The 6526-nt window shown below is 35.5% G+C and overlaps 1 long non-coding RNA gene across 2 annotated transcripts in view; it reads left to right on the forward strand.

The window, feature by feature from the left end:
* Positions 1-1599, forward strand: part of LOC137978576 (uncharacterized) — a 9156-nt gene extending 7557 nt beyond the window's left edge. For both annotated transcript variants that reach the window (XR_011118191.1, XR_011118192.1), the window contains exon 5: positions 208-1599. This is a non-coding gene — a long non-coding RNA (uncharacterized lncRNA). The remainder of the gene's footprint in view (positions 1-207) is intronic.
* The last annotated feature ends 4927 nt before the right edge of the window (positions 1600-6526 follow it).

Here is a 6526-nt window from a genome sequence, read left to right on the forward strand (position 1 = left end):
TAGCCACCAGTTCCGAATGTTAATCCTGGGTTATTAGACAGAACGTGATTTGCAAGGTGGCTAGCAGTTCTGAAAATCTAGTTGCCAGCACTCAATTTTTGGTCGCATTGGCCATCAGTGAGTCACAATTTCAAGCCCTGTAGTATTTATTTATTTATTTATTTTATTTATTTATTTATTTATTTATTTATTTATTTATTTATTTAGTGACTTCCATTTAGAGAAGAAAAAGAAAAAGGCTCTAAATGAGGGACTAACAGACGGACTTGAAGTTCAAGCGAGGCCAGCCCCAAGTATTACTCTAAACAGAGCAGAGCTTGGAAGTTGACTTATGACTGTAGCCGAGGAATCTTGGTATTTTCCTATTAGATACATTTAGCTTCTCCCTCATCAACTGGTAAAAGAAACAGAGTATTTGATGAAGAGGATATGATGCAACTTGATTCAGGAGACATGAAATGTTTTATTTCAGTATACACTTGAAATACAGCATTGTTATAAATTGACTTACTAGTGTTTGAACTGAATGTTTGCACTGGCCCACTGTCAGGTGCATTAGTTTCATCTGGTAAAAGATGCAGAATATTTGGTGAAGGGGATAGGAAACAAATTGATTTAATAGATGTGAAATACTGTTGATTTTAGTAGAATATAGAATTACTCTAAACATAGCAGAGCTTGGAAGTTGACTTACGACTGTAGCCAAGGAATCTTGGTGTTTTCCTATTAGATGTACTAGAGTCTCCATGATCAGCTGGTAAAAGAAACAGAGTATTTGATGAAGAGGATATGATGCAACTTGATTCAGCAGACATGAAATGTTTTACTTCAGTATACACTTGAAATACAGCATTGTTATAAGTTGACTTACTAGTCTTTGAACTGAATGTTTGCACTGGCCCACTGTCAGCTGTGTTAGTTTCATCTGGTAAAAGATGCAGAATATTTGGTGAAGGGGATAGGAAACAAATTGATTTAATAGATGTGAAATACTGTTGATTTTAGTAGATAGAATTACTCTAAACATAGCAGAGCTTGGAAGTTGACTTACAACTGTAGCCAAGGAATCTTGGTGTTTTCCTATTAGATGTACTAGCGTCTCCATGATCAGCTGGTAAAAGAAACAGAGTATTTGATGAAGAGGATATGATGCAACTTGATTCAGCAGACATGAAATGTTTTACTTTAGTATACACTTGAAATACAGCATTGTTATAAGTTGACTTACTAGTCTTTGAACTGAATGTTTGCACTGGCCCACTGTCAGCTGTGTTAGTTTCATCTGGTAAAAGATGCAGAATATTTGGTGAAGGGGATAGGAAACAAATTGATTTAATAGATGTGAAATACTGTTGATTTTAGTAGAATATAGAATTACTCTAAACATAGCAGAGCTTGGAAGTTGACTTACGACTGTAGCCAAGGAATCTTGGTGTTTTCCTATTAGATGTACTAGAGTCTCCATGATCAGCTGGTAAAAGAAACAGAGTATTTGATGAAGAGGATATGATGCAACTTGATTCAGCAGACATGAAATGTTTTACTTCAGTATACACTTGAAATACAGCATTGTTATAAGTTGACTTACTAGTCTTTGAACTGAATGTTTGCACTGGCCCACTGTCAGCTGTGTTAGTTTCATCTGGTAAAAGGTGCAGAATATTTGGTGAAGGGGATAGGAAACAAATTGATTTAATAGATGTGAAATACTGTTGATTTTAGTAGAATATAGAATTACTCTAAACATAGCAGAGCTTGGAAGTTGACTTACGACTGTAGCCAAGGAATCTTGGTGTTTTCCTATTAGATGTACTAGAGTCTCCATGATCAGCTGGTAAAAGAAACAGAGTATTTGATGAAGAGGATATGATGCAACTTGATTCAGCAGACATGAAATGTTTTACTTCAGTATACACTTGAAATACAGCATTGTTATAAGTTGACTTACTAGTCTTTGAACTGAATGTTTGCACTGGCCCACTGTCAGCTGTGTTAGTTTCATCTGGTAAAAGATGCAGAATATTTGGTGAAGGGGATAGGAAACAAATTGATTTAATAGATGTGAAATACTGTTGATTTTAGTAGATAGAATTACTCTAAACATAGCAGAGCTTGGAAGTTGACTTACAACTGTAGCCAAGGAATCCTGGTATTTTCCTATTAGATGTACTATAAGCTTCTTCATCATCAACTGGTAAAATAAACAGAGTATTTGATAAAGAAGATATGATGCAACTTGATTCAGCAGACATGAAATGATGAAATGTTTTATTTTGCTATACACTTAAAATACAGCGTTGTTATACATCGACTTACTAGTATGTGAAGTGAGTCTTTCCATTAACTCACTCTCATCTACTTTATCTTCATCTGGTAAAAGATGCAGAATATTTGGTGAAGGGGATAGGAAACAAATTGATTTAATAGATATGAAATATTCTTGATTTTAGAAGATAGTTTAACTCTAAACATAGCAGAGTTTGGAATTTGACTTACAACTGTAGCCAAGGAATCCTGGTATTTTCCTATTAGATGTACTATAAGCTTCTTCATCATCAACTGGTAAAATAAACAGAGTATTTGATAAAGAAGATATGATGGAACTTGATTCAGCAGACATGAAATGTTTTCTTTCGGTATACACTTGAAACATAGTGTTGTTATACATATAGACTTGAAGTGTATGTGAAGTGAATGTTTCCATAAACCCACTGTCAGCTGCTTTAGCTTCATCTGGTAAAAGATGTAGAATATTTGGTGAAGGGGATAGGAAACAAATTGATTTAATAGATGTGAAATATCGTTAATGTTAGTAGATAGAATTACTCTAAACTTAGCAGAGCTTGGAATTTGACTTACAACTATTGTCAAAGAATCTTGGTATTTTCCTATTAGATGTACTTGCTTCTCCATCATCAACTGGTAAAATAAACAGAGTATTTGATGAAGAAGATATGAATGATGAAATATTTTATTTTGCTATACACTTGAAATACAGCATTGTTATACATTGACTTACTTGTATGTGAAGTGATTGTTTCCATTAACTCACTGTCATCTGCTTTATCTTCATCTGGTAAAAGATACAGAATATTTGGTGAAGGGGATAGAAAGCAAAATTATTGATTTAATAGATGTGAAATACTGTTGATTTTAGAAGATACAGTAGTATTTAATTTATTCTAAATGCATCAGAACTTGAAAGTTGACTTACAACTGTAGCCAAGGAATCCTGGTATTTTGCTATTAGATGTGCTAGCTTCTCCATCATCAACTGATAAAAGAAACAAAGTATTTGATGAAGAGGATATGATGCAAATTGATTCAGAAGACATGAAATATTTTCTTTTATTAAAAATTGGATCATTGGATAATGCAATTTGAGGGTTTTGATTGGCTAAGCTATCATGGGTTATAAGCCATTATACCATGATCTACAAACACGGCAAGCATATGCGAGATTTTTTGGACCTTTTTATTTTTATTGTAGTTTAGTTTTTTATAATTTGGGGATGTTTTTAATAAAACAATTGTTCCACTCGCGCTTGTTAGATATGAGATGATTATAACCAACTTGGCGCTACACACCTCGTTGGTTATCTATCATCCCATATTCAATGCGCGCTCATGGAATAATTGTTAATTGGTATACGGTTGACATCCATGCAGCATTGACATAAATTGACTTAATAGTGTGTGAACTGAATGCTTGCATTGGCCCATTGTCAGTTGGTACATTGTATACACTTGAAATACAGCATTGTTATAAATTGACTTACTAGTGCGTAAACTGAATGTTTGCATTATAATTGGCCCACTGTCAGCAGCTTTATTTTCATCTGATAAAAAAAGTAGAATATTTTGGTGAAGGGGATAGGAAACAAATTGATTTATTAAGGACGGTGTGATTATGCAGGAAATATAGATATCTTAACAAGTGTTATTGAAATCCAAAAAGAAAATTGGGGGTAACTACGCATTTTTCAAAGATAATTAAAAAAAAGCTGTAAAAGATGAAGTAATGTATAGTATTCTTTCTCAAATTGAAACTTAATTATCTCTCAAAAATGCATGGTTACTCCCAATTTTCTTTTTGAATACCAAAAGTACTTAGTAAGATCTACTTTTTCTAGATAGTTTTAAACCACGCAAAAATATCCCTGCATAAGTAAGCATTACCAATAGGAAATCCGAGTTTCTGGAGATGCGCAGAACGTATGTGCAATAACAATAGTAGACACTGTCCTTAATAAATGTGAAATACTGTTGATTTTAGTAGATGGTATTACTCTAAACACAGGAGAGCTTGGAATTTGACTTACAACTGTAGCCAAGGAATCCTGGTATTTTCCTATTAGATGCATTACCTTCTTACATACATACATACATATACTTTATTTAAGGTATCATAAACAAATAAATACAAGTAATACCCTAAAAAGGAAGTTTAAGAGGTTAACCCTATGTAAATAAACTTCCAAAATAAAAATCAAAAATATATGTTTATAAGTGGAACCTAAGAAATACACATGTATGATTTAAGAGCTATTTTAAAACGTCTCAAATTTCCTACCTCAACAACATTGGCAGGCAGGTCATTCCATTCGCGAATAATTTTAACGAAGAATGAATATTTATAACAATTACAGTTCGCCGATTTAACTTGTAGTTTGTAGTTATGATTGGACCTGGTACGTTTTGAAGCGAACTCAAAAAAGTCACGAAAACAAAGACTATTCAATCCAAATACAAGTTTATAGCATTCAATCAAAGAAAAATATAGTCTTCTGTCAGTCAACTGCGACCAACGCAACAGTTTACAGCGATCTTCATATGACATCTCTCCCCTTCGCTGGCCTAAGGCCAATCGAGAAGCTCTTCTCTGAACTTTTTCTAAGAGAACAATATTCTTAACCAAGTAAGGGCACCATGCAGGGGAAGCGTACTCGAGGATTGGTCTCACAAGAGCCTTATACATTGTGGAAAAAATTTCTTTGTTTACAGAACCGATTGTTCGCTTGATTAGACCGAGAACTTTATTGGCCTTATTGACCACCTCGACAACGTGTAAAGTCCACGAGAGATCATGGGAGATTGTGATGCCGAGGTCTTTTACAGTACTCACTGAGCTGAGACGTTCTCCACGCGGTACGAGGGAGTAATTTGGAACAGATTTATCACGATTATGTGTCACTCGCATAATTTCACATTTGTTCGCGTTGAAGTTTAACTGCCAGGTCTCAGACCAACTCTTAAGGTGGAATAAGTCGGACTGAAGAATGACTGTGTCTCTAGCTATGTCAGAGATCTCTCTATAAACCTTGGTATCATCCGCATACAGTTTAACCGTTGATAAAATTCCCGATGAAATGTCATTTACATATAAGATGAATAAAACAGGTCCTAGGATTGTTCCTTGGGGTACACCTGATAAAACTGGAGACCAGGACGAGCAAGTACCGCGTATGACGACGCGTTGCATCCGGCCAATTAAAAAATTTCGAAACCACTGGAGAGCGCTGCCGTCGATACCATGACGCTCGAGCTTGAAAAGAAGACGCTCATGCGGTACACTGTCGAACGCCTTGGAAAAATCCAAAAAGGCAATGTCGGTTGGCTTTCTGTTGTTACGTGATTTCGCCCAATCATCGTAACAAGAAAGAATCTCCGAAAGCGTTGATCGACCCTCCATGTAGGCGAACTGGTTCGGGTTAAAAATATTTATGTTTTGCCAAAAATCCATCACTCGAGACTTAACGATTTTCTCCGCAATCTTGCACACTACTGATGTTAATGAGATCTGGCGATAATTATTCCTGTCAGTCTTACTGCCTTTTTTGAACAAAGGTGTGATATTAGCGAGTTTCCAGAGATGTGGCAGTTTGCCTGTTGAAAATGATTTGTTAAAGAAAAAACACAGAGGTGATGACAAAACACTCGCACATTCCTTCAGAATGCGAGGTGATAGACTGTCAGGTCCAGGCGACTTGTAGATATTTAAATTTTTTAACAGCTTTTCTACTTCCTTTGTGTCGCAAAGAATGTTTGAAAGTTTACTGTTAGTAACATATTCAAATTCGGGAAAATTATCGCAGTTCTCTGATGTAAATACAGAGGAGAAAAATTCATTCATACTTTCAACAATTCTAAGATCATTTGAGAGAGTAACGCCGTCAACATTAAGTGAAACGAGATTGTTTGACCCTTTACGCATAGATTTCACAAAGCTCCAAAACGGCTTGGGATTGTTGTTAGAAGCAAGCTCGTTGGCCAGGTCATTGATGTAGTTTCGCTTCGCTGCATTACACGCTTTCTTAACAGAGTTATTTAAAGTGCGATACCTCATCCACAAGAGATCTGAGTTTACTCGCTTTGCCCTCCTGAAAAGAGATTTTTTCTTCCTACAAAGCTTAATGAGCTCCTTTGAAATCCAAGGAGGATTAAATTTATTGTTGCGTCGCCGCTTCGGAATACACTGATCCACTGCCGCAAAGAATAAATCCAACCACGCCTGCCAGTTATCATC

Source organism: Montipora foliosa, chromosome 1, assembly GCF_036669935.1.
Source record: "Montipora foliosa isolate CH-2021 chromosome 1, ASM3666993v2, whole genome shotgun sequence".
NCBI classification, from domain to species: Eukaryota; Metazoa; Cnidaria; class Anthozoa; order Scleractinia; family Acroporidae; genus Montipora; species Montipora foliosa.